Source organism: Rosa chinensis, chromosome 2 (genome assembly GCF_002994745.2).
Source record: "Rosa chinensis cultivar Old Blush chromosome 2, RchiOBHm-V2, whole genome shotgun sequence".
Taxonomy (NCBI): domain Eukaryota; kingdom Viridiplantae; phylum Streptophyta; class Magnoliopsida; order Rosales; family Rosaceae; genus Rosa; species Rosa chinensis.
In genome coordinates, this window is record NC_037089.1 from 77719116 (window position 1) to 77728313 (window position 9198).

At 36.5% G+C, this 9198-nt stretch overlaps 1 long non-coding RNA gene across 2 annotated transcripts; it reads left to right on the plus strand.

The window, feature by feature from the left end:
* Positions 1-557: 557 nt before the first annotated feature.
* Positions 558-4614, plus strand: LOC112186019. Of its 2 annotated transcripts, XR_002930594.2 has the most exons (4): positions 558-1442; positions 2250-2357; positions 2853-2924; positions 3963-4614. It is a non-coding gene; the product is annotated as an uncharacterized LOC112186019 (long non-coding RNA). The 2 variants fall into 2 exon arrangements; XR_005807595.1 differs by having other exon boundaries at positions 2853-4614.
* The last annotated feature ends 4584 nt before the right edge of the window (positions 4615-9198 follow it).

The following is a 9198-nucleotide window of genomic DNA, read 5'->3' on the forward strand; positions in this document are numbered from 1 at the left end:
CCCCCTACACATTTTATTCGTGATTTCACTAAAAAAGAAAAAAAAAACTAACTAACCACGATTAGAATGGGCAAAGGCTCTATTAACGATGCTTGTGAGGAAACTAAAATCAGACTGAGAATGTGTTGATCAAATCCTAATTCAAATCCACTTCCCCCTAAACCCTAATTTCGAACAACCTATGCTATTCGTGTTTCATACTTAGGAAGGAAAAAAAAAGAACTAACCACATTTGGGCAGAGGGTTTATTGACGATACTTGCGAGGAAACCGAGATCAAATTGAGAAGGCGTTGATCAATTGAAGAAGAGGTGAGAGGGTTGAGGAGGGGTGAGAGGAGGAGAAAAGAAAACAACGTTTGATAGAGAAGAAGTTGCCCAAATAATATCACAAAGAAAAAAATTAGGTTTAAGAGATAAAATTAAGAAAGTAAAAAAGAAAAGAAAATGGAATTTTTATAATTAAGAAAATATAAAAATATAAAAATCAGAAATAATACTTTAATAATATGTATACGCCACATAAGCTACCACTTAAGGTAGGCTCTAATTGATTTCCCAAAAAATGATTCATCTAGCATTACTCCAACTAGAAACACTAGTGAATCAAATTCTCTCCACCGTTGAAGACACCCCAACACTGCTTCAATCCCTACACAACAAGCGCGTCTTCCCAACCCCGAAATCTTTTAACCGCGTTTTGATCTCAGCCGCTCAAAGAAACCATGTTTACCTCGTAACCGAAATCTTCAAACTCGCCATTGCTTCCAAAATTCAACCCTTAAACTCAAATTGCTATCTCACTGTTGCCAAAGCCTTTGCAAAAGCAGATGATTGTTTTGTGGAGCTGCTCAATTTCACCAAGCAAGTACTGGAACCAACCGAGCATGACAGTAATAAACAGACTTCTCTTTGCATTTGGTCAATGCAAAGAGACCGATAATGCAATTTGGATCTTTGCCCAGGTGAAAGATCGAAACTTTGCACTGGATTTGTACACATACAACACTGTTTTTGAGATATTGGGCCGGGCGGGTCGTACCGGTGAAATGCTGGGGCTGTTTGGGGAAATGAAGGAAGCTGGGATTGACCCGGATTTGGTTTCATACAATACAGTGATAAACCATGTGAGGAAGTTTGGGGAAGTTGATATGTGCTTGTTCTATTTCAAGGAAATGTGTGAAAAGGGTGTTCAGCGTGATTTGCTTACTTACACTGCAGTCATTGATGGGTTGGGGAGGTCAGGAAATATTGAGGAGTCATTGAGGTTCTTCGATTAGATGATGGAGAGGTGGATTCAGCCTTCGTTGTATCTTTATAGAGCAGTGATCAGTAATGTGAAGAAGATTGGGAAGGTGGAGATGGCAGTGACTTTCATGGAGGAGATGAATTCATGTGCTTCAAGTCTTGCTTGTCCGAAATGGAATAAACGCGAGTAGAATTGGTTAGTGTATTTTGATTTGGAGTTTAAAGGTCTCTTGCTATTATACAAGTAATGTAGTGCTTGAAATCTGCTACTTACTTTCTGTGTTCATCTTTAATATGTATTCAACTGCTGCAACAACTGTTGATGAAGATTTGTTAAGCATTCCTAGTACAAATGTCCTGTTAATTGAAGGGGAATAGTAGATGAATTAAAACTGAAAAACATGAAATTGGGCTTATAATTTTGTATTTCTATCAAGTTTGAATCAGGGTTTAGTTTAATCGGAGTCTCTCTCTTTTTTTTTTTTTGGGAGTATGATATATGTTCTAGTTCCTGATGTTAGTTGGCTCAAACATTCCAAAATTTGTTTGTGGGAAGCAATTTTGTCTCATAAAAGAAAAGTTTAATGTTCAAAAGGTCTAATTGGATATGATGCTACCTGAGCTTCTGCTTCCTCTTGCTATTGTTCTAGGTCGATGAATTTGGCTTGTAAACATTATGAAGTTGTGGTTTTACTCATTTGAGGAAAAACTGTGTACTGCTGAATGTTCTATCCCAAATCCTAGGTTATTGCATTTGACGACATCAATATGGATACTCTTTTTCCTTTTCAATTGAAATCAAGATAAGCAGTATTTCCCTCTTCTGGGGAAATCTGCTTCAATTCAAATCCATCTGTATCTCCAATTACAAAAGCTGGTGATCGATTCTTAAATTCAGTTTCAATGTGTTTCTGAAAGTAGTATCTTCTTTCAATGCATTACTAGTTTCTCAGGGTGGAAATTAACTTAGTATTTGCTATTTTGCTGCATTCTGTACATCTAGAATGAAAGCTACGTATGTATGTAATCAATGGAGAACTATCGTGAGGGGAGTGATGAAGAAAACGATCTGGGTTCAATAGATTTTGATATGCTGGTCCGAAATCTTGAGGTTTGCATCCGTTTATTATCTTTTGGCTTTGTTTCATATTACTCTGATGGCATAGAATCATGCTTCATGCTTGAACAATTTGGCTGGATATAAACAACTACTTAGCATTCTAAGCGTTATTTGTTGGTTGCTTCTTTGATTTTGGAGAAGATGCTTTATTATTTTTTGTAGATTTCTTAAGCAGCGGTAACTGATTGTGTTTTTATGCCAATGCTTGAATAGCCAATATGCAAATGCCTCCTGTAAATGAAACAGAACAGCTGGAAAATGTAGCACAAGCAAAAAATGCAGAGAAAATTTAGACCAACTATATTTTACCGCACTGTTTGTACCGAGTTAGATATGTGTGTTTGTACACACACACTCACTTCTTCTTTTTTTTCCCAGTTGAAGCAATTTATGTCACATTAATTGCTTGTTATCCTTACATTTGTGGTCATACTAGCGTATTGTTTTATTCTTCCGGAGCTTAATATTTGTGTGTTCCTGTTTCAGAAATTCTCTCCAGGTTCCAATGGACGAATGACCACTTTGGGTGTGTATGTGCGTGACTTGCTACTTGGGCAGGTTAGTTTCCTTCCAGCATGCTTCTCATTTCACATGTTATGATGTCTAAATAATTATACTGCGTATCTCTCCCCTCTCTCTCATTGAGTCAATTCACAAAGCCTTTGCAAGCATGTGTATATATTTACAAGTGTAATATATCTGGCCAATTAGAAAATATTTTACCACATACATTTCTAAATTCCATACTTTAACAAATAAAAGACTAAAATATAGTGCTTCCGCTGGCCGACTTGGATCTCTTTGTTCTCAGAGATTATCCCCCGCCCTCTCAAAGGAAAAGCTTTTTTTCTTATTTTCTTGCAATTTCCTGACTTCAATAATAATTCTTAAGATAGTTCCAGCACTTAAAAGTCCATAAATCATATCCAACTTATCATGAGAAATGAGAATAATAGGCCAAATCTGTTTCCAAATTTTAGGTTGGATATATATTAGTAGATTGTGTTCAGACCAAAAGGAGAATCACAACGTTATGAACCCGATAATTTATGATGGATATGGCACCCATTTCTTTATTTTTGGAGAATCCGTGAGATTTTATAATATGGTTTATGTATTGAGGCCTTCAAGCCCTACCATAAAAATTGATCTTGCTGTTGATGCTCTTTATTTGTATGTAAGAAAGCTTTGTAGCATATACCGAGGCAAGCTTCTGTTCTAAACCCAGTATCAAATTACTTACTTTTGTTTTTTCTTTTACAAATGTTGTTGACAAACTTGCGTAGTATGTGGCTCTCTCTATGCCCACATTTTCTTCAAGAATTTTACTTGTTGAGAGGCCATATCTAGTACTAATGAGGATCGGAGACAATTACCAGCTGAAGTTGTTGGGGTACTAGAAAACATTGGTTGGTTTTCAGCTGATTAGCAAGAAGAAAGCGCTCTCCTTGTGTTAATACACTTACAAGGACACACACACACACACATCGAACATTGTGTATAGTTCTTGTTAATGCTTCTGGATTCATACCTTGAAATCTTCTACCTAATGTTCCACCGGTGCAGTCCCTTGCAATCACATATGCTGCTTTTCAGATTACAGTGGATTGAGATCTGAATACATGTTCTCCTTGGAGCTGTCAAGCATTGTCTCAGCATGCTACTGTAGCCGGGATGGTGGTAGACATTCCCGTTGGAGTTGAAGCCGCAGTAGAAGTCGGAGCTTATAAGCTGGCACTGCTCCTCATGAAAGCCTGCCGAGATATGTAAACAAGGATAGAACATCTGTATCTAGCAATCTGGCAAAACTTAGGGATCTTTATGGTGATGTGAGCGTCCAAAAAGGGGATGCTAGTATGGATAGGATTCCCAGGAGTGATAACGGTGCTGAAGAGGTGATTAGGCTTGGTGGTCACCGATGGAAATAGTATGAAGAGGTTCGTTTAATCTGTTATCAGATTTGTCATTTGAGTCTTCTGGCCAGATACTCCTTTGACCGGGGAAAGAATGGAGCAAATCTTCCCTCATGTTTTATGTCTGTCTGCAAAGACATTGAAATGTATTGATGGATGATATCCATTGTATCACCTTCATGTCACAGTGCTGCTGCCTGTATACTAGACCTTATTCAGAATTTCAGTTTTGAAATCTATTCATGCTTCATTATGGGGCATATGTCAAAGTTTGTAACATTAAGATAAATGATTGCTAATTGAATTTCAGCTCTCTATGATCTGAGTTTTTCAAATTGTTTCTGCTAAGTATCAAATGGTTCATGGACTAGCGAGTGGCATGTGCTACTGCTACTTTGGTAGCGGATAGGATGTTAAGGTTCTCATTACTAATCATAGTAGTCTCAAGCTCTTTAATTTTGTCGGCTGGAATTGGTGTACTTGACAGGATTAAGTGTAGAAATTCACCTAAAAATGTTGTGAAAGCAACCTGAAAAAAAAAAAAAAAAAAAAAAAAAAACCTTTGAAGAAGACCGCATCGAAAATTGGAGCTTCGAAACAGGCTGCAACTACAATCGGCGGTTCTAAAAGACCTGTGAAGAAGGAAGACAAGGTTCTTGGTTCAAATTCAATTGAGCCCAAAATCTGCAGAACATTTGATGAATCAAAAAGTAATCTTGGCTATTTTTGTTTTTTTTTTTTGCTTGAACAACATCTTGGCTAGTTTTCAGAAGTCAGAACAGTAGTATTTTGAACTCAATGTCAAATTTGCAAACTGACTTGACATTTATGTTCAAATAAAGCAGGTCCTATACTGTATTACATATCACCAATCAACCACTAAAGGCGAGCAATATCTCGCAAGTTTTACAGTTACTACCCAGTTTGAAGTTTATACATGTAGAATCAACAAGATGGTGATGTGTGACCATTAATCGCATCCAGAACCGTTACCGTACTCTATAATCAATGAGTTTGTGATTGTACGTGCCGGTGTTATTCTGACTGGGGAAATTTCTCTGATTTATTTCTACATGTGAGTCATGGTGCCAACAGGTTTTGAGCCAGAGTCATTTAATTTTATAGCCTGGTAGGATGGCAACATGGATTTGGAAAATTAAGAATCTCATAGTTGAAGGAACATCCTCTCATCAACCTTACTCACCTCCCGAGAATGGGTTAAGAAATTCTTAGTGAGACCCAAGACTCCCTATGCAAGTGTTTTGAGCCTCCATCTGGAAGCCGCTTGATAACTCTACTGAACATGAAATACTGATGGGGCTTGTGACATGAAGAATGATGTAAGGGGGCCGGGCTGTTGCACTACAGAGATACACGAAGGACTTCTCATGGGAGCAATGATGAAATTTGCAGTTGTTTCGGCAAAGGATTACTCAAGCTGTAGAGCCTTGATGAATGGACATCAATTTGCAGTTAGTGCTGGACTGCTGGCTTTACTCATCTTGTGGTGGAAAGGGGTACCAAAACACTTGATGAATCTGTCTAAAGTCCTACTGCCAATTATAGTGTGATTGGTAATCTAGCTTGTTGCTAAGTCAATTCTATGTGCCTATCTTGGGTTGATGAGTCCTAAATCTCAATGAACTTCAAAGAATTTTTGAACTCCAAAAAGTTGTAGCCGCCTCATTACAACTTGTTCACAACCAAGCAAAAGTTCCGGACCTCATTCACAAAATTTCGGACTGATCAACTAGAACTAGATTGAGCCACACAAGACCAATTACTCATAAATCTCTATCTAAACGTACACTGCACTCGGATTATTCGTTTGAAGATGGGAAAATGATTATTTACCCAATTTTGGGGTTAATTAACCCTACTTACCCAAACACTCTAAGAGATTGTCCACTTATCCAATATTTATTATATATTTTTCCCTAATACCTAATTAAGTATTTTTTTTATTCCTTTTTATTTATTTTTAGGACAATTTTGCCCTCTCCTTCTTTGTCACTTAGAGAGAGAAGTCATCGGAGACCTTGCCGGACTCCGGTGACCAGTGGCCGACCGTGGACTCTGGTGACGGGACTCCTGCGACCGGTGACCTAAATCAGGCAACCAGTCACCTGAATCCTGAATTCTGCTATCAAACTGGTGACCGGATCCTCGCGTCTGATTTTATTGCCCCTTAATAATACCCTATAATCATATTATTGCCCTCCAGTGAATTGCATAAACTCCCAAAAGAAAAATGAATACACTACATGTACAATTGATCAATTTATATGTTCAATTCTACATGTTCATTCTTTTTTCCTTCCTCAATTCTACATGTTCATTACCTGCTTGCAACAGAAAATAAAGCCACTGATATAAATTAAAACTAATTCCAAAGTAAGTGCCTTTATAAAGCCCTAGTGTGTCTACATGTTCACTTTTTTTTTTCCTTCCCCATTCTCGGAGCTCATAGTATACCAAAAAAAAAAAAAAATTTGGCCACCTAGAATTTGCTCTGGTCACCAGATCGGTGATTGGAGCGACCGAGACCGGTGGTCGGTCAAGACAAAGAAGGAGAGCGACGGAAATCCGACTATTCAAACAGTCTTGTCACTCAGCATCTGACCGCCCGAATGGAGAGAGAGAAAGAGAGAGAGAGAGTGTGTGTGTGTGTGTGCAGAAACAGTATAGATCGGAGAGAGAATTCTGATTCCTCGCCGTGCCGGACTCGAGAACGACGTCAAGCAGGGGCTGGAGGTGGAGATTGATAGCAGGGCTGATCGAGATCTGCGTCGGCGTCGAGCATCTGTCGGATCGTGCCTGAGTGGGTTGTAGTCCGGTGAGCTAGCGGCGTTGAGTTATGGTCTAGAGTTGGATTTCCGGCGTAATTCCAGCAACAGTGGGGGGGGAGAGAGAGAGAGAGAGAGAGAGAGAGAGAGAGAGAGAGAGAGAGAGAGAGAGAGAGAGAGAGAGAGAGAGAGAGAGAGAGAGAGAGAGAGAGAGAGAGAGAGAGAGAGAGAAAGAGAGAGAGGAGTAGTTGTTAATTAAAATGAGGGCAATACTGTTAATAGATGTTAGGATTAATTTCAGTTTACCCCCCTGAGGTTTGGGGGTGAAATCATTTCACCCCCTCTACTTTCAATTTTGAATTTTTACCCCCTAAACTTTTCAATTTCAATCAGCCGTTTCAAATTAATACTGTTCCGTCCAAATTGGACGTTAAGTTTGACTTTTGAGGGTTAAAATGGTCATTTCAACATAAAAATTAAAAAAATTTAAAAAAAATTCTGTTTTTTATTTTTTTTTTCTGCTTTTTAGTTTTTTTTTTTTTTCTGTTTCTTCGTTTTTTTTTCTGTTTTTTTTTTATTTTTTTTTATTTTTTATTTTTTTGTCTTCAACCTATACACCACAAATTATAATAGGTTTATAAAAACAAAAAAATATTCTATGTGGTTGAAAGCCGCTAACTGGTCTACGATATTTGTAATATATCTCCGATAAAGTGAAGAATTTTAGAATATATCCCCAATAAAGTGAAGAAATATCTGTAAAAAATATTTTTACACTTTATCTGTAAATAAATATCTGTATATCCCCAATAAAATGAAGAAATATCTGTGTAAAATCATTTTTGGTCTACGATATTTGTGATATATATCCAATATTTATCTGTGAATAAATATCTGAAAAAAATGATTTTACACAGATATTTCTTCACTTTATTGGGGATATACAGATATTTACTGGATAAAGTGTAAAATCATTTTTTACAGATATTTTTTCACTTTATTGGGGATATATCCTAAAATTCTTCAATTTATTGGATATATATCACAAATATCGTAGACCAAAAATGATTTTACACAGATATTTCTTCATTTTATTGGGGATATACAGATATTTATTTACAGATAAAGTGTAAAAATATTTTTTACAGATATTTCTTCACTTTATTGGGGATATATTCTAAAATTCTTCACTTTATCGGAGATATATTACAAATATCGTAGACCAGTTAGCGGCTTTCAACCACCTAGAATATTTTTTTGTTTTTATAAACCTATTATAATTTGTGGTGTATAGGTTGAAGACAAAAAAAAATTAAAAAAAAATAAAAAAAGAGAAAAAAAAAAACAGAAAAAAAAAACGAAGAAACAGAAAAAAAAAAAAAATTAAAAAGCAGAAAAAAAAATAATAACAGAATTTTTTTTAAATTTTTTTAATTTTTTTAATTTTTATGTTGAAATGACCATTTTAACCCTCAAAAGTCAAACTTAACGTCCAATTTGGACGGAACAGTAAAAATTGGACACGGCTGATTGAAATTGAAAAGTTTAGGGGGTAAAAATTCAAAATTGAAAGTAGAGGGGGTGAAATGATTTCACCCCCAAACCTCAGGGGGGTAAACTGAAATTAATCCTAGATGTTAGATTGGGTAAATGGAAGTAAAAAAATCTTAGTGGAGTAAGTGAGCAATTTTAGGCTAAAATTGGGTAAGTGGTCACGGCCAGAAAACTAAAATAATTTAGAGTCATTAGATTTTAGAAGGATAAGATGGTATTTTTCTCAAGAATTACATAACGTGATTTGAGAAATATGTGATGTGTGTGGATGACATAACATGACACCTAAAATTGAGGCCACAAATCATTTTCCTTCCTTTAAATACTCTAAATCCCCTAAATCCATAAGCAGAAATAATCTATAGCTTGTTGCTGAGTCAATTCTATGTGCCTATCTTGGGTTGATGAGTCCTAAATTTCAATGAACTTCATAGAACTTACAAACTCCAAAAAGTTGTAGGGGCCTCATTACAACTTGTCCACTACCAAGCAAAAGTTCCAGACCTCATTCACAAAATTTAGGACTAATCAACTAGAACTGGATTGAGCCTTAGAAGACCAATTATTCATAAATCTCTA